The sequence below is a fragment of the Grampus griseus genome, assembly GCF_964374135.1.
Source record: "Grampus griseus genome assembly, chromosome: 18".
In the NCBI taxonomy this organism is placed as follows: Eukaryota; Metazoa; Chordata; class Mammalia; order Artiodactyla; family Delphinidae; genus Grampus; species Grampus griseus.
Window position 1 is genome coordinate 3,164,870 of NC_139012.1, and position 27,388 is coordinate 3,192,257.

General features: G+C 45.6%; 1 pseudogene across 1 annotated transcript in view; it reads left to right on the forward strand.

The window, feature by feature from the left end:
* The first annotated feature begins 1,884 nt into the window (after positions 1–1,884).
* The window catches only part of LOC309835737 (proteasome activator complex subunit 1-like), a 34,269-nt pseudogene continuing 8,765 nt past the window's right edge, over positions 1,885–27,388 (forward strand). The window contains exons 1-2 of the transcript in view: positions 1,885–2,644; positions 4,316–4,434. The product of the transcript in view is annotated as a proteasome activator complex subunit 1-like (transcript). The remainder of the gene's footprint in view (positions 2,645–4,315; positions 4,435–27,388) is intronic.

The window sequence follows — 27,388 nt, forward strand, 5'->3', positions numbered from 1 at the left end:
ATTGCTCATGAAAATGTCTTTTATTTTAGTGTCTGCCCTGCCAAACACGGATATGTTACGCTACAGCCACTAAGGGAAGGTATCGTAGAAGACTGTTTAATGACAATAGACAAAGCTGGCCTTACGTCGTATATAAAATAAGAAAGTGTGTTAGAACCTCTATTACATTATGATCCCAAATGGAAAAAATTTGGGAAAATCATCTCTGGTTGGTGCATAGGGATGATTTTCATTTTCTTCTGTATGTTTCTCTGCATTGGGGAGTTTTCTGTGATGAACAGAAATTTCCTTGTAACAAGGGGGAGAAAAGTTTTAAAAATCTTTGGCATTTTGGAAACTTAAGCTCTTCATTTCCTTGAATAGCTAGAGAATGAGGAGCCCTTAATTCACAGAAAGACCAGAAGATTCTGCTACTCTCCAGGGGTACTGGAAACCTCCACTGAAACTCTAGGTTTATGGCAGGTGGGAGGTCATCGGTATTAAAGGTTGTGAAGCTGGATCTGGGAAGGACGAGAGCATTCTGAACTAATAAGTCTTCAACAAGCAGGAGAAGCCATATACATCTTCAACCCATGGGCCCAGAAGGAGTGTCATTTGGGGAGCTCATACGTTCGGGTGCATCTAGGAGATCAGCCCTCCAGGAACAATCACTGGGTCTTATCGTGGAATATCATGCCTTCCGCGGTGACCCTATGTAACAGCACCTAGGGTTGCCCAAGGAAGGGCCGCACCGAACGATACAGCTGATCAGTGGAATAGGATGACGCAAGACTGACGTGAGGTAGACCGTCCCATCACATCTGCCAGCTCGGGATGCTTTTAGAAATAACGTTTCCTAAAAGGAAAAAAGAACCCTTCCATGTGTCTACTCCATAAACCAGGCATTTTACATACAGCTTTCTGTTTAATGTCTGTAGAATAAATCACATCTTCATTACACAGATGAGAACGCTGAGACCCAGGGAGGTAATAGCCCAAGAGCCAGGAAGTGGCAAGAGTTATAACCTACAGCTGGGTCTCCAGATCCCATCCAATCCCACGCTTCCCCACCATCTGGCACCCCATCAGCAACGAGATAAGTCGGCCGCACCCCCTTGAACGAGCCCATGTCTCCCAGCTTCAGTTTCTGCCTATAACATGAGGTGAGTGAGTGAAGTGGACTTTGAGGTCTCTTTAGCCTTTGCATTTTATGCTTCTTGAAGGATTTTACTCATATACTAGAGTGACAGCTTAACACAGTTTTTAATGAAACGCTACATTCCTTTTGGCATTAACTTCACGTGGTCCCATGAGCAAAGCACAGCAAAGTAAAGACCGGTTATAGGTTCAGATGATAGAGGATTCCAGAAAGCCTAGGATTAGAATTGCATTTCCAGAGGCCTGTGCTCCCCTCCCTGAACAAGACCAAAATGTTGGTGAAATTGAAACATTGCCTGTAGTTTGAAAGTGAGTTTCTGAGGAGTACATTTAATGATGCAGTTATAGCGCGCTCTCTCTCCCGTTCCAAGTTTCACACGATATGCACCGTTTGGGATACACACGTTAACTTTTCATCATGTTGGAATTCTAATTTCCTCCAAGTCTTTGAAACAAGATTCCAAAATGGCAAATGGAATTCCTTCCATCTTTACTTCAATACTACACTGTGATTGAAATAAACGTGTCCGAGTCGAAAGACAGGCGGCGCCGGGGAGGCGGGGCGCCAAGGCGCCGGACACGGGTCTCTCGACTCCTAGCCTCTCTCCCGTCTGCGCCCCCCGGCCTCCTCCAGAACCCCGACTCCCCAGGAGGGCCACGCGGGAAGGAGAGCGAGTGCTGCTTTCGCTTTCCCTTCCCCGTGCCCAGTCCTGACTCTGCGGGCGGCGCTAGACCCCCGCCCCGGCCATGGCCACGCTCAGGGTCTTGCCTGAAGCCCAAGCCAAGGTGGCTGTGTTCCGTGAAGACCCATGTATGTGGTAAGACAGAGACCCGCTCGGGAGCTATTTCTCCAAGAAGATTTCTGAGTTGGATGCATTTTTAAAGGAACCAGCTGTCAATGAAGCCAACCTGAACCATCTGAAGGCCCCCTGGACATCCCAGGGCCTGATCCACTCAAGGAGAAAGAAAAGGAGCAGCGGAAGAAACAGCAGGAGAAGGAATACGAGGAGGAAAAGAAGAAAGAGGAAGATGACGACAGAGGTGCTCTTTGTGGCCCCGCGAACTGCAACAAGAAGGTCCTCCTGCAGCGCCTGAAGCCTGACAGCAAGGATGTCACCGAGAAGCTCAACCTGGTCACCACCTGGTTGCAGCTGCAGATCCCTCGGATTGAGGATGGGAAAAATTAGGCATGGCTGTCCAGGAGGAGGTGTTTGAGCAATGACCACCCTCCACAGCAAGCCGGAAGGCTTCCACACTCAGACCTCCGAATATTGCTCTGAGCGCTCTGACGCCGTGACCACAGCAGCTGAGCAGCCCCACGTGGGTGATTATCGGCGACGGGGGCACCAGCTGGATGAGGCAGAGTCCTGGGATATCCGGCTGACGGTCATGGAGATCTGCGAGGCTTATACTGTGTTCTACGACAGCATCCTGAAGAACTTCGAGAAGCTCAGGAAGCCCAGGGGAGAAACAAAGGGAATGATCTATTGGCCTCCTCTCATATTCTGTGACGGGTCCAGCAGGGACCTTCCTGACGTTTACAGGGGACTCCAGACTTTTCCCACCTTCTGTCTGTTGAGATTTCTCCCTCACCTTGCCTCCCAGGCACAATAAATATAGTCATACCATTGCGCAACAAAAAAAAAAAAAAAAAGGAAGAAACTTGTCCAAGCACATAAGAACAAATATTTTCAGTACCTTGTAAGGGTCTGAGTGTGTAAGGTGACTGCAAATCAAAGCCGGTTAACGGACTCAGCGCTTCAGACAACGAGCCACAGGGAGCTGCGGCCGGTCTTTTGTTGTTCAGGTTACACTTGGACCCAGGTTCGTCTGCTTGTAATCATTAACATCTAGAAAGAAGAGTACATTGTTTTATAACATCTGTATTGGAGTATAATTGCTTTACAATGCTGTGTTAGCTTCTGCTGTATAACAAAGTGAATCAGCTATATGTATACATATATCCCCATATCCCCTCCCTCTCACATCTCCCTCCCACCCTCCCTATCCCACCCCTCTAGGTGGACACAAAGCACCAAGCTGATCTCCCTGTGCTATGCGGCTGCTTCCCACTAGCTATCTATTTTACGTTTGGTAGTGTATATATGTCCACGCCACTCTCTCACTTCGTCCCAGCTTCCCCTTCCCCCTCCCTGTGTCCTCAAGTCCATTCTCTACGTCTGCGTCTTTATTCCTGTCCTGCCCCTAAGAAGAGTACATTTGAATGCAAAAAATGTTAGAATTTCACATGTTTTTTATCCAATGGTCAAAGTGGGAAATTAAGTCCATAATTTTTTATGAATGTTTTGATGCCTGTGAAGGCATACAACTTAACTAATGGCTGAGAATTGTTGAGACGCAGAGGTTATCTGAATAAACACTATGAAGAAGCGTATTTAGACTTCCTCTGCGTTCAAAGGCGGGCACGGGGTGCCTGAAGTCTCTGATGGCAGCTGGCGACCAGAAGATTCTGCCTGAGGACCAAGGAAGCCTCAGTTTCTGAGCTCAGAAGGGGGCAGGCTGTTCTGCTGTCAGGCAGCCATTGGGTTTTCACTGGTTCTGACACGGATTTGGAGTCATGTGAGCACAGACGCGTTACTTACATTCTGAGTCTCTGCCTCTGTGAAGGCGGATGAGGGGCTCCGCTTCTCTGTGAGATGGTGGTGAGGCTGGCAGGAGACTGTGCAGGTGGCGGCCCAGGTGACAGGCCAGCTCAGGGCCGGGTACGGGCCGGGTATCCACTGAAAGTTGGCATCCACGAAGAGGGAGAGGAGTGTGGGTGGGGCTCCCTCTCCCGGGGCGTGGAGGAGGGGCTGGGGACGGGCGCCTTACGCGGAAGGCCTCGCCGCTCAGAGGGAGACCCGGGGCGGGCATCAGCCACCGTGGTGCTTCTTCCCTCCTGGGATTGGCTCGCAACATGGCCTTTTCTCTCTTTTTCTCGAGCGTCCGTCATTGGACGGCTCTTGCCAACAGCTCATTCTAACCTCGAAAGTAACTCTCACTTGCATTTTCTCTCGGGGGCTGTTCTTGGTTCTTGCGTTTGCAGGAACCCCAGATTCATAGACGTGTATCTCCATCTACCGCTGGTCCAAGGTGCCATCTCTGCCTTGGTCTGCACAGGGGTCACGTGTGGGCCGGCAAAGCTGGAGAGCGAGAGTGGCCTGGCGCTGCGGTTTAGCGCAGGCCTTGGGACCTGAGGCGGCTGAGAAGCTGGTTGACCAGGAGGCCACGCAGGAGAACAGGGCAGAAGGTAGACCTCGGGGAGCAGTGCGCTCCGATGACAAGCGAGGGGGCCTGGTGAGTCTCACGGCCACTGTCACCAAATTGCAATGTCATCACTTTTCTCCCCAATTTGGTCACAGTCTTCCCTGATTGGATGGTTAATCTTTGATAGACAGCAAGCAACTCTGAATAATCTTGTAATTTATAAATACGAAATAACACCATATAATACCAAAGGTGCTCTTTTGGAGGAGGAAAAAGATAAACATAACTTTTAAAAATATCCTTTAATAGCCTAAGAGTGGAACAGAGTACAAGGCCCACCATCCGTAAAACAGTTTTGTCATCGGCTTAGAAAGTGGATGGAAAGAATTTTGGTAAAGATATACAATCTTACAATGTTAATGAGGCCCGTTTGCAAAATTCCGCTTTTAAACAGATGTTGATTAATCTGTAGGCAGCCGAAAATAAGAATTTATGAGTTTAAAAAGTTAATTATCTTAGAGCAACCAAAGCTGTCACCCTTAACCTATTTCTTCTGTGGACCAGCAAAAGCACACATGGACAATTTGTTTTCCTGACCATTTGTACCATAATTTTACTTTCAGTGAAAGACTATGTCTGAATTAAAGGCTTACCCGGCAAAAATAAAGCTTGCCTATATATGATTTTACGGATGGTGCCATCACTGATATTCCTGGCTATTAATACTTCCCCATTGATTTAGGCCATGGGTGAGGGTGTTATTTAGAATCTGAAATATTACACAACAGTTTCAAAGGAAATATAATTATATGATCCATTATCCAGGGAGTGGGCCAGAGTTTTAATCTCATAACATCGAAGATATAATTTTTAATATGATGTATGCCTGGGATTCTGTTAAACTATAACTTTCAGAGCCTTGTTTCTGTTGCATCAACAAATGAGGAAATGAAGCTGCCAGAGGAGGTGCTAGTTGCTTCACCTGAGATCTTTTTTTTAAATAAAGAGACAGACGACGGTGTGTACAGTGCTGTTGGGTGAACAGGCACAGATGGAAGAGAGCGAGAGCTCCGTCCTGGAGGAGGGGAGCCATGGAGGGCGCGTTAATTTGAGAATCTGTTAATTTTACAGAGAGACAGCTATGTTTCCTTATCCATCAACCATGGTGTTTCCTCATTCCACTCTGGGCCAATGGGGGGGATTTTTCAAAACAATCAAGTCTTGGGTACTTCCTGATGGTTTGTTCAAGCAGTTCATACTTTATCTCCAGTGATTTGAAGCTCAATGTTTATGAATGGATCTTCACCTTCCTTGAGAGAGGGAACGGGAATGCTGCTCAGAGCAAAGTCTGTGGTCTGGGGGGAGGGGGCAGGGCCAGGCCATCGTCTTTGGCTGGAATCCTGTTCCCTCCAGAAATCACAAACAGCACGTGGGAGAGACAGAGTGATGAGCAGCTGCAATGTCTACTGGGAAAATCTTTAAAATCCTAGAGAACCTCGATATTCCAGCTGTGAGCCCTAGCTGAGGGCAAAGGAGATTCTCAGGATCATAAAGAGATTGTCTGATCTGTTGGTTTTCAAAATATTTCTCATCAACATGTCCTATTCTCAAACAAAATCTCAGGCAGGTCTCTAATACCACAAAATAAATAGTAAGATAAGGGGGAAGCTGCTCTAGTGAGGGCAGGGGTCGGGTGGGGAGCCCAGAGCGGTTCGTTCTAGATGGTTCTAGGTGGTTCTAGATCAAAAGAGCAACCCTCAAGAGCAAGGGAACTGATGAGCCTATGTGGCTGTTAGCAACTCAGCTCAATGGACGCAGAAGTGCTACCAGAACTTAGTTCCTTTGAAAAACACAGTGGGGTGATGTTCTTTCCAGCACACAGCATGCCGACAAGAAACGTGTATTTCAGTAAGAGGTGTATTGTTTAAGAAGCAGAGAGACTCACACTTCAGTTTAGAAAAATTTCCGTTAAGCGGTTTAATGAATACACCAGGTGTTAAAGGTGTCTTCACCTTTACTTGTCTAGACAACTTATTCTCACGAGGGGAAACTTCATTTACTGGTGCTGGACAAACAGGTGGTTTGGTGCACATGTAGATAACAATACAAGTCATTTGGTCTTGCGTTTTATGTTAGTATGCACGCCTTTCAGGGCCTGGGGACCCAAAACAACTACGTGCCTCATTAACCAATCTCCTCCCCTCCAGCACCGTCACCTGCCTCTCCTGGTGGTACCCTGGAATCTTCTCTTGATCAAGGTACTATTATCCACGTCAACACCCTTCCCACCATTTCTCTCAGGGTAACACTGTCTGACTGTGGCGATCAGAAAGAGCCTGTTGTAGGCTCTTCTCCTTCTCTTATAGGGTAAGTATGCAGGACGTGTTTAGTCACGGGGCTGTGGCTTACAGAAGCAGGTACCATGCTGTATGAAAACTATCGTATCCACGAAGACGAGAAGTTTCTGGGCCCCCTTCTTGCCTCTACCCTCCATCTCTGTTCCTGCCACAGCCCTTTGTGTGACAGAAGGGAACAGCAGTGAGAGATCTGTCTAGTGAGGGAATAGCCCTATATAGAAATCTACACAGATGATGACGTGGCACCTTGCACATTGCAGCAATGGACATTTCCTGGTTTGGATATTGCAGTGTGGTTATGTGATATCTAACCATAGAGGAAACTGGCCTGTGGGTATCAGAGGCCTCTCTACATAATTTTTGTAACCACTTGTTAACCTACAATTAAAGTACAGTAAGTCCCCTACATACAAACCTTCAAGTCGTGAACTTTCAAAGATGCGGACTTGCGTTCTCATGTCCCATCACGTAAGCTAGTTCACGTGTATGGCGTACGTTGTCACATCCGTGCATCCTCTGCAAGGGGTTGTGCTTTTGTGTACTTTACAGTACTGTAGAGAGTACAGTAGTACAATATCTTTATTTCCAGCCGAGGATGTCCAGAAACAAGCGTAAAGGTACCGGTGATATAGCTGGTACTGCTACCAGCCCCTGTATGCCAGCTGTTGTCCTGTACTACTGTACTTTTCAAGGTACTGTTCTGTAAGATTAAAAATGGTTTCTTGGGCTTCCCTGGTGGTGCAGTGGTTGAGAGTCCGCCTGCCGATGCAGGGGACGTGAGTTCGTGCCCCGGTCCAGGAGGATCCCACGTGCCACGGAGCTGCTGGGCCTGTGAGCCATGGCCGCGGGCCTGTGCGTCCAGAGCCTGTGCTCCGCAACGGGAGAGGCCACAACAGTGAGAGGCCCGCGTATCAAAAAAAAAAAAAAAAAAAAGGTTTCTTTATTTTTAGCGTTTGTTTTTAGGTATTACTTGTGTGAAAAGTATTATAAGCCTATTACAGTACAGTACTACATAGCTGATTGTGTTAGTTAGGTACCTAGGCTAACTTTGCTGGACTTATGAACGTGCTCTTGGAACGGAACCCGTTCATATGTAGGGGACTTCCTGTACAGAGAAGGAACCCCAGAATCTCTTTCCTAGTTGGTACTTGCCCCTTCTCCCCATCTTTCTGGGTATCCCACCTCCACGATCTCAGCCGGATGGCAGCAGTCACCCAAGCTCTGAGGGAACGAGATGAGGGAAGAGCACGGAGCCTGGAAAAGCTGAGAGGTCCCCACTCCTTCTCCCCCTCTGCTGGGTCCCAGATCCATGCACATCAGCCCTAGGACCAGGATGCCTATAATTTTAAGGCATCTTTTGCTGTTTTGCATTCAGTAGCGGCATCCACAGGTCTGTGTGACAGACCTCTTGAGATGGACGTTTTTCTTTTTTAACCAAGATTACTTTAGAGAACAAACTCACAGTTTTTCGACTTCTATTAAAGTACATGGCTTTCTAGGTACTTTTCAGTGTCTCATACAAATCCCTGTTGTGATAACAGAGCTAATGAGAGGATGCTCTCTGGGCTCCTGCGGGGCTGAGGGTGGGAGTCTGGGACTCCTCCTCTGTCCCTTTGATTGGAGGTGTAGGAAATCTAGGTACTTTTCCCCACTGGCACTGAAGTCCTGTGTAAAACGAGTAATATCACAGGATACCGGGAAAACCCAACAAGAAATTTTCAAGTATTTTCCCAAATGTTCCTTTGAAAACCTTTTATGCACCATTGTCACATTTATTATAAGACATGACGCCTGTGGCATAAAATGTGTACACGGAGCTTTTCCCTCTGAGATACACAAACAGTAAATCTGAACAACGGAGCAGGATTAAAGCATCTTCAATTGTGCAGTGAAGATGCTGCGTTCTTTTTTTTTTTTTGCGGTACGCGGGCCTCTCACTGTTGTGGCCTCTCCCGTTGCGGAGCACAGGCTCCGGACACGCAGGCTCAGCGGCCTTGGCTCACGGGCCCAGCCGCTCCGCGGCATGTGGGATCTTCCCGGACCGGGGCACAAACCCGTGTCCCCTGCATCGGCAGGTGGACTCTCAAACACTGTGCCACCAGGGAAGCCCAGATGCTGTATTCTTGACATGGTGTCATAGCCACCATTAATTTCTTTTTTAAAAAAGTTTATTTTATTGAAGTATAGTTGATATACAATGTGTTAATTTCTACTGTACAGCAACTTGATGTTATACATATATATAGTGTGTGTATATATATATATATATATACCTTTTTTCATGTTCTTTTCCGTTATGGTTTATCACAGGGTATTGAATATAGTTCCCTGTGCTCTACAGTAGGACCTTGCTGTTTATCCATTCCATACATAATAGTTTGCATCTACTAATCCCTAACTCCCACTCCATTCTTCCCCTACCCAGGTGGGGCAACCCCTTGGCCACCTCAAATCTATTCTCTATGTCTGTGAGTCTGTTTCTGTTCTGTAGATAAGTTCACCTGGGCCATAGTGTGCCACTGCTCATTTCTCACTGTGCCATCGTTGTAATGATCATCAGATCTGCTCTTAAAAAGGTTGCTGTTAAACATTTTTTTGGAAAACAGTATTTAATAATTCGCAAACACTGACTGCAGGTGAAGCATATGTAACATTATCTCCGGGCTTTGAGTGAATTATTATTAAAGAAGTGAAAGCAAAGGGAAATAGCTAATCCCGGTCTTCGAAGTCCGTTTGGAACTTAATTGACCATTAGGACACCAACTACCTTGGCAGACCACCATTCAATAAAGAGAGACTCAACCTTACATTAGGGATGAGAGCAGAGCAATTCATCAGAAGTTACACACCATTTACATCGCTTTCCGTGGAGATTTCTCGGGGAAAGTGCAGAGCACACAGTTTTAAGTAATTTATGAGCTTTTTAGTAGTGTTACAGCAATTGAGTTCTGACAATAATGAAACTGTTTGTTGACAAGTGTGTGTGAGATTTGTTTGAATTGGGCCGTGATTGTACCTCGTCTCCTGCCTTAGAAGCTCAGGCTGCAATGAATGAAGTCATGGGGGGAAATGTTTTGAAAAAAATAAGTAATGCTGATACACATAAACATCTCCAGTGTTTAACCAGACGAAAACAATAATACCGCCTTATATCCAAACAACATCCATTTGTAAAGTTGCGTTGCTATTCTGACAAATCTCATTGGATCCATAGGGACCCAACTGTCAAAATATCAATTTAACAATTAATTGTCAGGCTTGAAAAAATATTACTCTCACATTAGCCCTATGATGTGCTTATAACCAAGAAATAGGATCAAAACCATTTTTTCAAGTTTTGATCTGAAAACGGACATAACCCTGGTCCCACTGGTGGGCTTTCCATGGTAAGGACACTGGATAGATGCCCACCAGCTTCTTTGTTTCGAGAGGTTGAACAAGATACCAGAAAAGAGGGATTCTGACTTTTCTTTTGATGAGCTCCATGGCCTTGAGTATAGCATTCAGCCTGTCTGGACTACGGGTCCCAGTCCATGGTTCTAGACTGTCCTGTAGAATTGTGATTTTCAAGCTTTGCGCACACGAGGACCATTTGTGTAACATTAACAACTATACAGACCACCATAAAAATAGTAGGTTTACCTTCATTCTCCACCGATGAAAAGAAAAAAATATATGTATATATATTTATTTAATTTACTCAGTCTATAAAATCATAAGAGCTATTACTCTTAGCTAGTAAGCATTGTGCTAATTATGTACTTGACATTATAAGTGAACATTATTAGTATACTGATTTTACAAGTGAGGCCCTGAGGCCTTGAGAGGTTAATTAACTTGCTCAAGGTCACAGAGCTGGAAAGATGTGGACTATCGAACCCTCTCAAATTACTCCAGACCCTAAACGCCCACGTTCCAGACCTCGTGTTGGGTACTGCAGTGGGGCGGGGCAGGGCGGGGCGGGGGGGGGGGATGACGATAGGTTTCGTCGTTCTATCATGATGCTTGAGTCTAAGGAAATTCTTCCTCACCAGCCCCCAGAGCATCAGTTGAGAAGACCACACCTGTTTGTTTATTGCACAGCGTTGATTTACTCTGTTAGAAGAAGTGACGGGTCTGGATCTACACACAAAGCAGTGAATAAATCATTAGCTGTGTTGGCGACCCCGTCATTGGCTAATAATGGGCTCGTACTTGATTCCCTATGACTGTAGGATATCCCAGGTAAGAAATGTAGGAAGCAATGTATTTTTTTTGGAGAAGCTGACTTCAGGTGAATAAACAAAATAATGACTTGAAACGTCTTTTCATGGACGCTACTGTATTATTTATCAAATGGTGTAAATGCCTACCTTTAAGGAGGTTTCCAAGGCAAACAACGTGCGAGTCTTGTTAAGTGCCCTAAAATATATTTTTTTTTTTTTGCAGTACGCGGGCCTCTCACTGTTGCAGCCTCTCCCGTTGCGGAGCACAGGCTCCAGACGCACGGGCTCAGCGGCCATGGCTCACGGGCCCAGCCACTCCGTGGCATGTGGGGTCTTCCCGGACCGGGGCACGAACCCGCGTCCCCTGCATCGGCAGGCGGACTCTCAACCACTGCGCCACCAGGGAAGCACAAGTGCCCTAATATTTAACAAGAAATTCCCTGCCTAGATTTTCAGGTATGGCCCTATTGTCTGTGAGGTTACTCACTGTTACATAATTCAGCACCTCTGAAATCATTTTGAATGTCTCTGCTAGAAGAACCTTACTTTCCACTGTTAACATTGGGCAGATATAAGACCCTGATTTTGAACTTATACCAAAGGGACACCAACTGACCTCTGATAATGTTTGTGTCATAGATCCAGCTCTGTTCCCTCCATCCAAATCAAACCTCTTAGGCAACTTTGTGCTCCATTAATCCCACGTGTGGTTCAGGAAGACTGTTTTAACTATAAGACTCACTTGGGGCTCAGGGTGAGGGCAACCCCACAACTTCACACACAAGTGAATCAAGTACACATATTTGATTTCGTTGTTATGTTAGGTTGGCATTTTTTCTAATCAAGCGGCATCTTTCTAAGGCTGTACTCCATAGGGTGTATTCATAGGGTGTTCTAGATTGAAATGTACATTCACACACATTATCATCACGTTGAATAATGCTAAATCGTTCCAAATTAGAATATCTCAATGTATTTATATAAATCTCGTTATGAAAGTTATTTGCATATGGAACATTATTTAAAAGAAATTGTCATTCCTAATTATTTTTTAACCACATCCTTTATTTATGAACTTGAATCTTTACTTCAAATGGTCCACAAGAGACAACATTCCCAACAGGAATCCACTGACGCTGGAGCTATTTTCATGTGAAACCGTTTTGCAGATGCCAACTGTTCTCCTCTTTCCAAATTCTATTCGCTATTTGAAGTTTGACCCACAAGTATTTATATTAATTTGTATTATTAACTGAGCTGCAGAAATTTTCTCAGCAATGTTTTGAATAAATAGGAATATTGTCCCAATGATACTTAGACCGAAAAATAAGTAAATGCTTCAAGAAAGTATTTTGAGATGCAGGAATATTTGACGCATTTTCAGTAAGTACCGACACCAGGACATGCTGTGTTGACCTCACTAACTGAAGTGACAACTACAACAGTAAACCCTCCACCTTACGTGTTGTTTCTAGTCACAAAAAAGCGTACTTTAAAAAAAATGTTTTTATTGACTTACAGTTGCTGTACAATATTATATAAGGTACAGGTATATAATATAGTGATCCACAATTTTTAAAGGTTCTACTCCACTTATAGTTATTATAAAATATTGACTACAGTCCGTGAGTTGTACAACATGTCCTTGTGGCTTACGTTATACATAATAGTTTGTACCTCTTACTTGCCTACCCCTGTGTGCCCCTCCCCTTTCCCTACGAAAAGAGTACTTTGGAAACTTGTCAATATCCCCACAGTTTTCGTACAAATCTGCTTAACAAAATCTATCAACTCTTTTGCTTTTGACCAAAATAATGTATTCCAGCTTGGCCTCTCCACATTTGTTTTATATTAATTTTTTTACTGGCATATTTAGTTGCTATGCCTAATTTGTGGCTCATTACATCATTTTGAACAAAAATCGAAACCAGTCATTTTTTTTTTTTCCAAGGGGGTGTATGCTCCAAAATATCTGACAGACTCTAAAAAAGTGTTTGGGAGGAATCGTCGTGCACACTGATAAATTACACAGTTAAGGAAGACTCACCAGGTTCCAGACAGCACATCAGTGAGCACCCCAGATGTGGACTTTATACATCATGAGCACCCCAGATGTGGACTTTATACGCTAATAGTGGGAAATGCAGTACAGTCCGTAGAAGTAATAAATAAACATAGTCTCTGCATGTTACAAATGGACCTTTGTTATGAAAAATAAAGTAGAAGAGGGGAGAGAGACTTAAGGTGACACGTGGGCAAAGCCTTGAAGGAGACGGGGGATGGGAGGACATCCAGGGCTAGCTCAAGGCACCACGTGCTGGAGGTCCTCGCCTTCCGTTGGAAAGAACTTGACTTTTTCCTCCCAGAATGAAACAGGGAGCCAAGTATCGATTGAGAGAAAGCCCTCTGTGCAGAGGGAGCAGACAGGCACAGCCTCTACATGGTGGGTTAAATTGCGTTCCCCAAAGAGATGTCAAAGCCCTAACCCCCGGTATCTATGAATGGGATCTTAGTTGGAAATAGAATCTTTGCAGATGTGATCAGGTGAAGATGAAGTTATCAGGGTGTGATCAGTGACCTTGCGAGAAGAGACACACCTGCCGGGAGAAGGCCATGGGAAGCAGAGGCAGAGATTGGACCACTGCGTCTTCGCCCCAGGATCAAAGGCCACCCCCAGCAGCTGGAAGAGGCAAGGAAGGTCCTCCCCTTGAGCCTTCGAGGGGGCTTGGCCCTGCCAACACCTTGATTTCAGACTTCCAGCCTTAGAAGCGCACGAGAGAATACATTTCTGTTGTTTTAAGTCCCCCAGTGCATAGTATGTTGTCACAGCAGCTCTGGGAAACTCACACATCAGCTGAGAGTGAGGATGGGGTGGGAGGGGGTGGAGCCTGAGGAAGGAGGGCCCGGGGCAGGGAGAGTGGAAGGGGTGCTGGATCTGGAGGTGCAGGAGGCTGTTCAGCGTCCTGGGTTCATTGGATGCTTGTGTTTGTGAGTTTCCCGGGAGACCCATCAGTGAGTTCCGTTTTCTCTCACAGCCCGATGGTGGAGAATTGCATGAGGTACAGGTGGGCTCATTACAGCGGGTGAGAGGCATGGCAGCATAGGGTATTTGCCAGGGAGTGACATAACTAAGTTGACCTTGGAGTTGAAGTTGGGTATCTATCGAGGGAAGCGAGGGCTGGAGGGCCGGCTGAGAAATCATGCAGAAGTGGGGAAAGCACTGATCTCTGGCTCCCACTAAAGTTGTTTTTCATTTTCCAATTGCTGGAGTAGTTAATTCCTATATAATTCCTGTCCAATGAATTGACAAACTGAAATAATGCAGCCCTAAGGTTGTATTGCTTACAAAATCAGGGCTCTGGGTTTAAACATGGTTGAGGAACGTAATTTTTTAGAACAGAAAGGAGCCTCAGCCGGCATCTAACCAGACACCCACATGTTTTTAGGTGGGAAACACTTAGGGTAAGTGCGCTGCCCGTAATTTCATGGCTATTAAGTCATAGAAGCAGGAGCAGAATTGAGGTGGTCGGTTGGTGTAGCGCTGCTACCACAACTACAACTTACTTGACGTAAATGTCCATCAACTCTGGCAGGCTGGAAACGACTTTGAAATACATTTTTTTAATGCGTCTGTTAATGTGTCTATTAATGGTTATTTAGAACAGTTTGCTTTACGGAACGCATTTTAAGAATCAAACAAGATTAGAATAAAAAGTAACTATTATTATATCTGTTCTATTTTAACTTACTTGCTTTTCCCACTAAATTACACCTTTTTTTAAAAAAAAAAAACCCTACCATTATTTTTGTGTCTTTTAGCAACCTAAGCAAATGCAGTCACCTGGCGATTACTCAGAGGGGCGACGGGTGTTGGGAAAAGGAACTGTAGTCTGTGTAGCAATTTGCATGAAAATGTATGCTAGATGCTGGGTGAGGATTTACAGACGATGCATTGCCTCGTATTCCCTTGGTTGTCATACGTTGAAAGAAAATATTAGTCATAAGTGGGAAAATCTGCGCTGCTGGCCACTCGCATGCACGCTTTTGTGTTTCAGTAAAGCTCCTTGGGTGGAGTGGGGTGTAATTTCCAGCATGACTGACTGTGTCTGTTACTGGCCTCCAGTCCACTGCTTTCTCAGCAATTTATGTGTTTTGAAAATGTTCGTGCAACCTCAGTACTTTCTTTTCCTTCCACTCAGCATCTCAAAGCTACAGACACCGAGGAACAAAGACTAGAGAGGAGGTGGAACCTCATTTCTGCTCCACTGAGGATGCCAGCCAAGTGGACGCTGAAACGTAGAAGTCCTTCCATCACTTCTGAAGGAGAGTCAAGAGCCCTCTGTGGTCTGTTCTCCCACGATTGCTCCTGGGCTACCTCTGCTGTTCCTGAACTCTCCAGTTCCTTATTCTCTCGGCCCCAACACTTCTCTTACCACTGAGAACGTACCCTCGCCCATCTCACGTGACTCCAGCTAGAGGGTTAACTCTGAGACCCCCGTCTCCAACCACGAAATGGGCACCTGGCTGAGGCTGGTGACCCTGGCGTCCCATTTGCCCTTCGCAGTGATGGTTCATCAAGGCATATAGGAAACCCCCAGGTAGGACAAGTCTGAGTCGTTCTGTGACAACTGATACTAGATGCCGGGAGAGAGGGGTTCTTTCTGGCTTCAGAGCACTAGCTGTAAAGAAATGGTCACCTTTCCAACCGTGGGGAGAGAGTCTGCCTGCTGGTGGGGACAACGGAGTCAACAAGGAAAATTAAATATTAGAAATAAGTCGAGAAGGGAGAGGGGAGGGAGAGACAGAGAGAGAGAGAGAGGTCAGGTTATATTATACCATCTAAGCTTTAAGCTTCAGGTCCAAATGTGCCTTCCATCCAGATTGCGTGCTGTAGGTCAGTAAGCCTTTTCTAATTAAGTCAGTGCAACCAGTGGGCACCAGGAACTTCAAACACCTTCTACATCTTTTCCTCTTTCTGCCTCCTAAAGACACTCAAACCGGTCCCATGACTTTTCTGTCACCCTCAGTTATCGGCACCCTCATTTCCTCAGACATTACAAATGCCACTCCCATACACATCAAAACCGTACTCTTTCTTCCTGGTCAAAGAGCTCTTCCTTCCAGCTCAGGGATTCCCTGAAATGTGGGGACCAGCCATGAGAGAGGAAAGCTGGCATTTGTCCTTCAATTCTTGGTGTCGTGACTTTCCCCTTGGTACGATGACTTCCGCAGAAGGGAAGGGAGAGCGTCCTGCTTGAACGGTGTCATGGTCTGAGTGTTTAATCCTCGTTTGCAGATGCCTAGACGTTGGGCGTTTCTATTTCTGGAAATAGAAACCATCCTGACCCTGCCTTTTCCCCGCCGCCTTCTTGGGAGAAGTCTTTGAGCTGGTGACATTTCCTGGTACCCAGCTGGTCCCTGGGAAAATCTGGCACCCTTGCCCCTCCCGCCTCCCCAATCCGGGAAGAGCTTGTTTCTCCCCCTGCTGCCTGTCTTTTTGTCTTGTCACTGGGGGCTGCTTCAGCCTTCCTGCTTCTGCAAGTAAGATCAGGTCAACAGTCTCTTCCTTCAAATATGCCCACCAATTCCAGGGGTGCCTGTAAGCCCCCCGGGGGCTCCTGGAGGTGCACTTCTCGATCACTTCTTGAGCCAGTGCAGGTCTTATGAGGCGCTAGAGGGTGTCTCCTCTTCTTGAAAGTACATCCTTGTTGCTCAAAGATTCTCCTGGACTTCCCTCAGTTGACTCGGGAGCACAAATGCCATAAAATCCAAACTAGTCCCGGCAAGGAGAGCAAGCTCGGCCATCAGTCTCCTTGACTCTCTCCTCTTCTTTCACCTTGGCTGGCGGTGGGTGATGGGCAAAGGATCTCAGAAGGACCTTCTGCAGGTGCTGTGCCTTTTCCCATCAATAATGAGGACAATCCTGTCCCACTGTCCTGAACCTCTGAGGCACGAGGAAAGTTTAATGTAGTATCCCATGACAGTGATTTCAACTTAGGTTGACTTTATTGCAAGCAAAGGAGTCCTGACCTGCACACCTCCTATTTCTCATTCATTCCTGAGGCCTTGGGGTCTCCTGTTTATAGAAACTCGCTTCTCCCCTGGAAGGCCCCTATACATGTCAGGTTTATTACTGCTGTTTCAATTCCCTGTCATCCAGTTGGCATCCCCTAGGAAATCCCCTCTGCTGATATAGAGGTCCCAAATATTCTCTCTCCCACTCCTTGGCAACAAGTGCTGGATGAAGGCATAAATAGACAAGTCAGTACAGAGATCGATGCGCTGCCATCGTCCTGATGTGTCAGGTCGGTAACTTGCCATGTGAAAGTGCATGACCAATGTTCGCTACTGCCAACAGTCAGACCGTTTTCCACCCCTACGCCGAACAGTGTGCATCTGTCTCTGTAGAGACATGTCCAACCTAGAGAGGTAAACCCTACCAAATGCTATAAAAGACAATGAAGACTCTCAAAGAAAGGGCAGTGAGTTGCCATCAGCTTGCGAACAATGAGAAGGCAACAGGCGCACCCCCTGGGCAAGCCCGTGGAACACAGGTACCACGGTGCACGAAATGAAGGCGGGGCTTAGTCAGCTGCTAAAAGCCAGTGAATTTGTTCCAGCAACCAGGTCCATACACTGAACGATGCCAGCCTCCCCAGAAGCCCTGGCTGTGTCCCCCTTCCCGTCACGGGCTCTCATCCCTTCCAAAATCACCACCCCTCTCCTGGTTTTGACACTAATCGCTCCTTTACACTTCCTTATTGCTGTACTTAAACTTGATTAAGTTTTAAGTCCACACATCATCTCCCACCAACCAATTCTTTTTCTTACTGTTCATCTGTTGAAGAAGGTGGGCCATTTGTCCTGTTGTGTTTCCCAAGGACTAGATCTTGCTGATTGCCATATATCATGAACAAACCACACAGCAATAATTACATAAAGTTTTACTGATCCAAAAGTATTATGTTTGCCACCAAAAATGATTCTGTGTATATTTTTGTTCTAAAAATCATAATGATGCCACAATTCAGATTTGCTGCCTACTTTTTACAATTAAATATTAAATCCTTTTGGGAGATCATGATACACAAGAGGGAGGAGATATGGGGATATATGTATAGCTGATTCACTTTGTTATAAAGCAGAAACTAACACACCATTGTAAAGCAATTACACTCCAATAAAGATGTTAAAAAATGCATTTATTTCAGGAATAGCTTTTGTAAAGATGTAATTGATAACATTAAAAATCAGAATATGCGTTTTCCATACTTACCTGTAAAGTACAGAAGTGCAGTGTTGAGATGTTAAGGCATTTCGGGACAAAGGACACTTCCATGTTTCCTTAGCTTAGAGCTTGCTTCTTTGCTTAGAAGACTCTTTCATCCTTTTGACAAAAGAAAGGTCCCCTACTCCCTAGAGCCAGTTATCCTGTACCCGCTGTGTGTGGTTGGATTCAGAGGTTCATTCAGATCTGGGTTCAATTCCTTTGGCAAGACCACACTGGGATGTATCCTCAGAACGTACTTTATGTCTGTTTCTTTGTCCTTTTCGACACCTCGATCCATAGATTCACTGGAGATTGGTAAATAGTTGCATTCAAATTTTATCGTTTTGTTTTCATTTATTAGCTAGAATAAGTTTATAAGTAGAGCTTTCCCCTCATCTGATCTTGAGTTAAATGTCTATAGTTGATGGAGGATAAGCATAAAAAGTGCTTGATCCTTTCCTTTTATTTACTGGGGTTTCAAAATAATGGGCTCATTATTCATGCCTCTCAAGAAGTGACCAATTTGGTTTTGTAAAATATCATTATAATCACAAGGATTTAAGCCAATGTGATATAGGTCAATCTTTGCCGTTTCTACCCTTTTTAAAACTCAAATTGCGCCCTTTTGACCAGGGGGAAATTTGTCAAGCTGGCTCCCTAGTTCTTTTGAAATAAGCCTAGTAGTCTTTTATCGCTTAATAATTATCTGGAATTACAACATGTTTTAGGCTAATTGTAGTAGTTTCTTAGGGCTCCGTAGCAAAGTACCATAAACTGATTGTTTAAAGCAACAGAAAGGTATTCTTCCAGTTCTGGAGACCAGAAGTCTGAACTCGAGGTATTAGTAGGGACGTGCTCTTAATGAATGCACTAGGGGAAATCTGTTCCACACCTTCCTCTTGGTTTCTGTTGCTGGCGATCCTTGCTCTTTGGCATGTAGCAGACCTGACACTCCAATCTCTGCCTCTGTCATCAGGTGGCTTCTCCCTGTGTGTCTTCACACCATCCTCCCTCTGCATGTGTCTGCCTCTGTGTCTCTTCTCTTCTATAAGGACACAAGGCCTATTGGATTAGCCCACCTAGTCCACCATCACCTAGGCTGTGTTATCAAAGGGAGATACCCATGTCCAATTGCTCTCACCCTCCATTGTCTGAGGGTTGCCGCGTGGTATTGGGTTGCCGTGGGACTTTCATGTAGCGTAAGCCTGAGTGCTGAGGAGACATTCCCTTGTGTCTTTAGTATCACAGAAGCCCAAGGAAAGAGCAAGAGAGGAGTGGCATGCGTTTGAGTTGAGGTGCCGTCAGCACGAGGCCAGCTGCAGCCTCACTGAACCGCCAGCCATCGCCGTGGCCAGAATCAGAGAGGAGCCTGGAAGGATGGGAGGCTTTGCACAGATGCACCCAAAACAGGGGCCTGGCCTGGGCTCAGCATCGATCCAGAAGCAGGTGGTGCAGAACTGGTAAGGCAGCTCTGCTGTCGTCAACACACGTCTTAGTTACCTCTGGGTCCAAAGTGGTTCCACAGGTGCAGAAGCTAAGGAGCACATGCCCACTCCCTGGGAGGACGCGTCCAGAATGTATCACCCATCTCGTCCTGGCAGCTGGAGCTACGTGAGTCATGCACGTCGGGCTCCAGAGGAGAGGGGGAAGCTCTTAGCATGCCCAGCTGGTGGTCCTGTGCTTCCCCAAGATCTCCACGAAGGGAAGCAGAATGGGAGAACGCACATCCCGACGCAGACGTCAGGACCTACTCCGGAAGGAAGTCTGGGAGGGAACAACGGCAGCAAGCAGGAGCAGCCCATCGGACGGCAGAGACGCCTCGCGGAGGGCTTGGGAAGGGCAGCTGGGACAGTCATGCTAAGGCAGGGACCACCCACGGGAGTGCCAAGGTGTCAGCGCTGCTGGGCTCCCTTTCTTTTCTTTAGCTGAGGTGGTTTCAGTGCAAAGGAGTTGGTGTCCTTGCTTTTCTCCTTCAGCCCAACTTCCTGCCTGGTTGAGTGCCCTCCTCCCCTCTTGGCCAGAACTCCTCTGGGGCTCTACCTGGATCTCATGGTAACTTTTTCCAATTCTGCCAAATTGTCGGAGGAAAAACACGTAACAACAGTTCCAAAGATTTACAGACAAAGAACAATAGCTTACAAACATTTATACCTGGGCCAAGTTTTCATAAATTTTCAGCCAGGTACTTCCAGGAACCCTCCTAGCAAGCATCACGCTGGAAACACCACGCTGAGCCCAGGGCTCGGGGCCAGGGCATATTCGGGGATGTGTCGTGGGATTGTTTATGTCCAGGTTTGCATTTGGACTCGACACCAGCCAGGCTTCCCTGGAGCGCCTCTCGCCAGGGGCCGCTTGGAAGCCTCCAAACAGCAAACGGCGTGTGGATCGGAGGTTCTGAGAGGCCGGCTAAGTTCTGGGGTCCCCTGGGGCTTCTGCGTGTCACTCTGCTGGCTGAAGGGTGTACAGGTCAGTCTCTGCAACTCGGAGCATTCTTCAAACCAAACTCAGTTCCTTAAAGAATCTGAGGGCTAGAGGTCGTCTTGGGCTGGCCGGTCACTGTTCCTTTCCGTACCGTCTCCTTCCTGATCTTCCTTACCCAACCTTCCACCAGGAAGGAGGGAGGGAACCTGGGACCCTAACCTGGGCTCGTGGTACATAAGCAAAGCTTAATCGCATAATCGCTGTACCGTTACTATTACGTCTGTTTCCTATCCTGAGGGCAGGACCCATGGGGCTGCTTCATCGTCCCTCCTGACACACAGCTCAGTGCACTGCGCACAGCAGGTCCCCATTGACCTTTTTGCTTAGCTAATGGTGGGAATGTGAGAAAATAAGTTACTGGTAACCCTCCTCACCAGCTGGCTGTGTGGGCGCTGAGCCCACCTGTGGCCTCGGGCACCACGCAGCTTCGGGGTGGGGGGTGGCATGGCCCGCAGAGCTCGGCTGCCAGCCCTGAATCTCGGCTCTGCTCCTCACCAGCCATGTGGTTTGAGCTTAAGCACCACTCTGTGCCTCAGTTTCATCATCTATAAAATGGGAAGAATGACACCTGCAGTATTTAGGACCATCCTTGCTATATCTTCTATTTCCCTGACTCCGTTTTGCGTCCTTTCTCTTTGGGTCCTCAGTAGCCAGGGCTCCTGCTTGCAGAAATACAACAAATGCTCAGTGAACTGAACGGACCGCCATCCACGTCTGCTGTCAGCATCTGCTGCATCTGCAGCCGCTCGGGAACAGTGACCATCAGACAGTGGCGGCGATGCTCACAGGCCGTGTCTGGCTCTTCCAAACGTTCTGAGCCTGGCAGCCCGTGGGCAATGAGTGCAAGTGGCCGAAGGGACCAGGTAATTGCAGTGAGGAAATGGAATGGTACGTAGCCATAAGAAAAATCATGTTTTAAGAAATTGGTGGCATTGAAACATTTTAAAGCAGCATGGTTTCCATTTTGCACAACAACATATATGCATATGAAAAGACAGCCAGGATGTCCTTAAAGCGGTAACAATGGCTGTCTCCGGGTGCACACTTATGGCTCATTTTAATTCTCCTCTATTCACTTTTCTATAGTCAAAAATTTGTCTACGCTAAGCAATTATTCCTTCAATAATCAGAATATAGATGTGGCATTTTACAAGGCAACTGAAATCGTTGCCAACCTCTTCAAACCCATGTTACGACACTGAGGGTAGATGGGTGGCTTGTGAAACCGTGCGTGTGCTGTGGGAAATCAACGGGGAAGAGGGATGTATGTTTGTTATGCGGTAATTATGTGGCTGAAGGTTAAAAGCCTCTTTGGGCAATCAAATTAGAGCATTCCCTCAGACACTGTTAATGCAGGATCGTGGATCGTAATGCCTTCTGTTCGAGTGCATCCCAGGTGATTCAAGGTCAGGACCCAGCACCTCCAGCACAAACCCCTAAGAGAAACTTGTCAGTTTATCAGAAACTTTTTGTCTTCTGATCTGGTGGGATTAGGGCACTACCTGGTTCTCTTCTCCTTAATTTGGGAATGTCAGCATTTGCGTTTTAGCCTTGCCTTCCCTTTTTTCTTAATTTTCTCTATCCATTTCTGCTCTCCTTCTGTTTCCTGTTTTTGAAATAAGCACATCTTTTGGAAGAAAGATTATGCTTTGGTTTTTTTGTCTGTTGCAGTAGGATAACCATGGCGTGACTTGAACCCTCTCCGTAGAGGTGAAACGCTTTTCTTTAATCACGGAGGATTCTTTTAGGTGAAATTCACATAACATAAAATAACTATGTTAAAATACATAATTCAGTGACATTTAGTACTTTCTCACGGGAGATGTTTTTTGAAACAAAATTTAAGACTTTATTATTTAGAGCAGTTTTAGGTTTACGACAAAATTGAGAGGAAGGTTTAGAGATTTCCTCCTGCCCCCCTCCACCCATTCACAGCCTCCCTCATTATCACATCATTCACCAGAATGGTGCATTTTTCACCACCGATGAACATATATTGACAGCTCACAATCACCCAGAGCCCATAGATTACCTTAGGTTAACTCTGGGTGCTCTCTATTCTATGGGCTTGGATAAAGATGTAATGACACAGAACCATCATTACCTCATACAGAGTGTTTATTTTCACTCATCTCTCGCCTTCCCCCAGAAACCACTGATTTATTTATTTTTATTGTCTCCATAGTTTTGCCTTTTCCAGGATGTCATAGAGTTGGAATCATACAGTGAATAGCTTTCTCAGATTGCCTTCCTTCACTCGGTAACATGCATCTAATGTGCTTTTATATCTTTCATGACTCGACAGCTCAGTTTTTAAAAGAACCGGTGAGTATACTGGTTTGTTTATCCATTTACCTATGACTGTGAATCTTGGTTATTTGCAGGTTTGGCAGTTAGGACCGAAGCTGCTGTAGCCGTTTGTGTTCACATTTTATATGGACATGAGTTTTCAACTGCTTTGAAAAAATACCAGGAAGCATGATTCCTGGATTGCGTGGTAAGATTATGTTTAGTTTTGTAAGACATTGCCAAACCACCTTCCAACCAGCGCAGTTTTCCTCCCTCATCTCCCAAACTCCTCCGTAGGTTCTTTCAAGTTTCCATTTGACTCTAAACCTGAGTCTGTCTTAGGTGAACCCTCCTTCCATCCTGAGGACGCCCGCTGCCCTGTGCTCCCCAAGGATACTGCTATTTCTCCACCTCAGCTACCCTCGGAATTCTGTGTCCTGCTTGGTCCCCACCGCTCCTGCCAGGACAGTACTTTCAACCCATAATGGAAGTACTTCCCTTGTTCAATTTCATCCTCAGGGACCCTGCTCATCTTTCATGCCTTCTCTGGGCTTCCTTCCAACCTCCTTGTCTCCACAAACACCCTCCATGAGGAAACCACTCCTGTCCAGATCCACAGCGGCTTCCATGTCACCAGATCCACCTCCCTGAGTCACTCAGTATCCTTACCCTGCAGGGCTGTCCTCCGCTCACTCTTGTGATGCCTCGCCCTGCTGTTTTCTCCTGCTTCAAAGGCTGCTTCTTCTGAGTGTGCTCTGAGGGCTCCTCTTCCTGTCACTGACGTTGAAATGTGAGAGTGTCCTGGGTGCTCTCCCTGCTCTGGTCTCTCTCGCTACGATTTTAGCCCATCCCACAGATTTAAATGCCACTATATGCCTGTGACTCCCAAACTGATACCTCCGGTCCAAACTTCTGTGACAGTCTACCCATCATCTTCCCTTGGATCCTGACGGTATGTCCAAACCCTCCGGCATCTCAAGTCAACCTCCCTCCCCAGCCCTCTCTCCACGGCCAGTCTCCCCACCTCAGGAAAGGATGCTGCCAACCACCCAGTTCCCATGCAAGACATTTCAGGAGCCATTCTTTGTTGTTGTTTTAATTTGATTTTTATTTTATATTGCAGTACAGTTGATTTACAAAGTTGTGTTAGTTTCAGGTGTACAGCAAAGTGATTCCGTTATACAGGTACGTATATCCATTCTTCTTCAGATTCTTTCCCCATATAGGTTATTACAGAATATTGAGTAGAGTTCTCTGTGCTGTACAGTAGGTCCTTGTTGATTATCTATTTTATATAGAGTAGAGTGTATCTGTTAATCCCAAACCCCTGATATATCCCACCCCGCACCTTTCCCATTTGGTAAACATTAAGTTTGTTTTCGAAGTCTGTGAGTCTGTTTCTGTTTTGTAAGTAAGTTCATTTGTATCTTTTTTTTTTTTTTAGATTCTACATATAGGTGATATCATATGATATTTGTCTGACTTTGTCTGTCTTACTTCACTTTGTATGATCATCTCCAGGTCCATCCACCTCACTACAAATAACTCAATATCGTTTCTTTTTTATGGCTGTGTAATATTCCACTGTATATATGTGCCACATCTTCTTTATCCACTCCTCTGTCGATGGACACTTAGGTTGCTGCCATGTCCTGGCTATTGTAAATAGTGCTGCAGTGAACATTGGGGCGCACGTATCCTTTCGAATTAGAGTCTTCTCTGAATATATGCCCAGGAGTGGGATTGCCGGATTATATGGTAGCTCTACCGTTAGCTTTTTGAGGACCTTCCATGCTATTCTCCATAGTGGCTGCACCAGTTTGCATTCTCGCCAGCAGTGCAGGAGGGTCCCTTCTCTCAGGAGCTATTCTTGCTTCTTCCCTTCCTCCCTCACAGACATACCATCAGCAAGGTCTACTGAGCCACTAACCATTAACATACATTACTTTTACACCTCTGAATATTTAACAGATTCTTGTGTTATATTTTCTTTCCTTATACTGCATCTTCAGATATTATGGTCCGTACGAATAAAGCTGCCTCGTTTATGCCTCAGTTGCAGAGTATTGCATCCATATATGATTTGACCAGTTCCAAATTGTTGGCACTCAACTAGCTTCCAAATGTTTGCTATTCCAGACAAGACTGGAATGAAGGTCTTCCAATACGTATTATTTCACACATGTATATCAGGTTCATTCTCAGCAATAATGCAATAAATACTCTTGCAAAGCAATCATTTCCAGAATGCACAAGTGATTCTCAGAAGTTAGACTGTCAGTCAAGGAGCGTGGGCATTTGTCACTTTGATAGATTGAGTCCAATTGCCCTGCGTGGATGCTGCTTCAGTCTATACCGCCAGCATCCTTGCATGGGAAACTTTCCTGACATTCTGGCAAACACACTGTGTTATCAAACTTCTCATTGGTGCCAATCTGATAGGTGAACGATTGTACCACTCTGTGGGTTTAATTGGCATTTATCTTATTATGAGAAAGGTTAAGCAAGGTTTAATTGGATTAAGACTTTCTTGCGTTTATTTTCATCATTGTGAGCTTTGTGTTCAGATCTTTCATCCATGTTTATGTTGTGTTTGTGGTCTCTTTATGATTGCCTTACAGGAGACTTGAAAGTATGAAATAAACACAAAATTAGCACTTCATCTGTGATATTGGCTGTGATTTCTTCCCAGTTTGCTGTCTGTACTTTGATTTTGTATTTTTCTCCTCAGAATTCTGTTTCAGAGAGTTAAATTTATCAATATTTCTTTCCTTTTCTCCTAAGTTTGATGGTTTCATGTTTTAAGATGCAGAACTTTGATTCATCTGACATTTTAGTGGGAGGAGACAGGGATGCAACTGTAACGTGTCTTCAGATATATTTTCCGGTTGTGCCAACATCATTTATCAAAGAGTCTATCTTCTCCAGAAACGAAATAAAATGCCAACTTTAGAGTACACCAACTTCCCCTGTGAAGCTGGATGTGTTTCTGTACTGAATGCCTCTGGCCCCTGGCTTTGGCTATGTACGTACAGGCTCTCTGTCCCCTCAGACGGAGCCTCCTGAAAGGCAGTATCTCAGGCTGAGATTTCATTGTGCTTTTTCCTTATGAGCTGAGCACTTAGCCTGTCACTGTGACATGCTCACTGGCAGAGGACATGGGCTTCTCGGGTCAGAGACTTGTGCCACAGAAAAGAGCAAGACCTGCTTCTGTCCCTCACATGCCCCCAAGCATCATGGGGGTGATATGGGGAGTCCCAAAGGATGTCCCTGCAGCAGGGGATAGGCTGTCACAGCTGCGGTTCACCGGGCTTGGGAAATCCACCTCTTTTGTAGCAGGAAATAAGCAAGCCTGCTCTTTATCCTGGAGGGAGCCATCCATCACCCTATCTCTTAGGGTGACTGCTGCAAATGCAGTCCCTGGAAATGGCTTGAGTAAGGGGGAGCCAGGGACCTGCACATCTCACTTACCCAGCAAGAGGTATGGGGACCAGAGACACCTGTGGGAGGCCGTCCCTCCCGACAGGCACAGCTCAGGGGCTGCTGTGGGTTTGCATTTTGGTGCCAACAGGACCACACAGACTTTAGCTCAAAGTAGATGCTTAAGATGTTGATCAATTTGATAGAATCAAATATTTTATTGGGTTAGTATGAGTTTATCACCAGATAACGTTAACTGCGGACCATCTACTAGTATTCCCTACTGTAGACCTTCAGGACCGGTTGTCTAAAATATTAGCTTTAAAAACTTTAACCTAAAAATAGTCTAAACAGAATTACTAATGTTTGACTAGTTAAAACTAATTTCCATGAAATGAAAGTTAGAGACTTTTTTTTTTTTCTTAAACACTTTTCATTCCCTGCGGAGTTTTCGGCTTGGGAAGCAAGCACGGGGTTTAAGCACACTTAATCTCGTTTAAATGGATGTGTCTTGCTTGTAAAATGGGCACTTTGTTATTATCACTAAAATGTTTTAATTATGCATGGCTATGTTTGAAATTGTAGTCCAATCACGATTGGGAACAGCATCCAGAAAGCAAACTTGGGAAGACAACACGGGTTTTCCCTCCTATGGCATCAGCTGGAGATTGCAAAGAGCACTGAGAAGAGAGTAAAGTGAACTTGCTTAAGAATTTAAAGGGAGGAAAAAAAAAAAGAGAACCAGTGGAAAACAAACAGCTTAATTACAGTTAGGAAACATTTTGAAATGAATGACAGGAACTTCAATAGCATTAAAAATGGGGTTGTTACTCTAACTGAACATGGAATGAGGGCAGATGAGCCATGCACATGCTCCTGTGAGACCAGGTGGAAGGTCTTTCATGGCTCAGGATCACCTGCAAATTGATTTAAATATTAACTGCTCAACACCTCCCATCAAGAAAATGAAATAAAATAAAAAGCCATTTAAAACAAGATTAATGTTAAAGTTGCCTCAATTT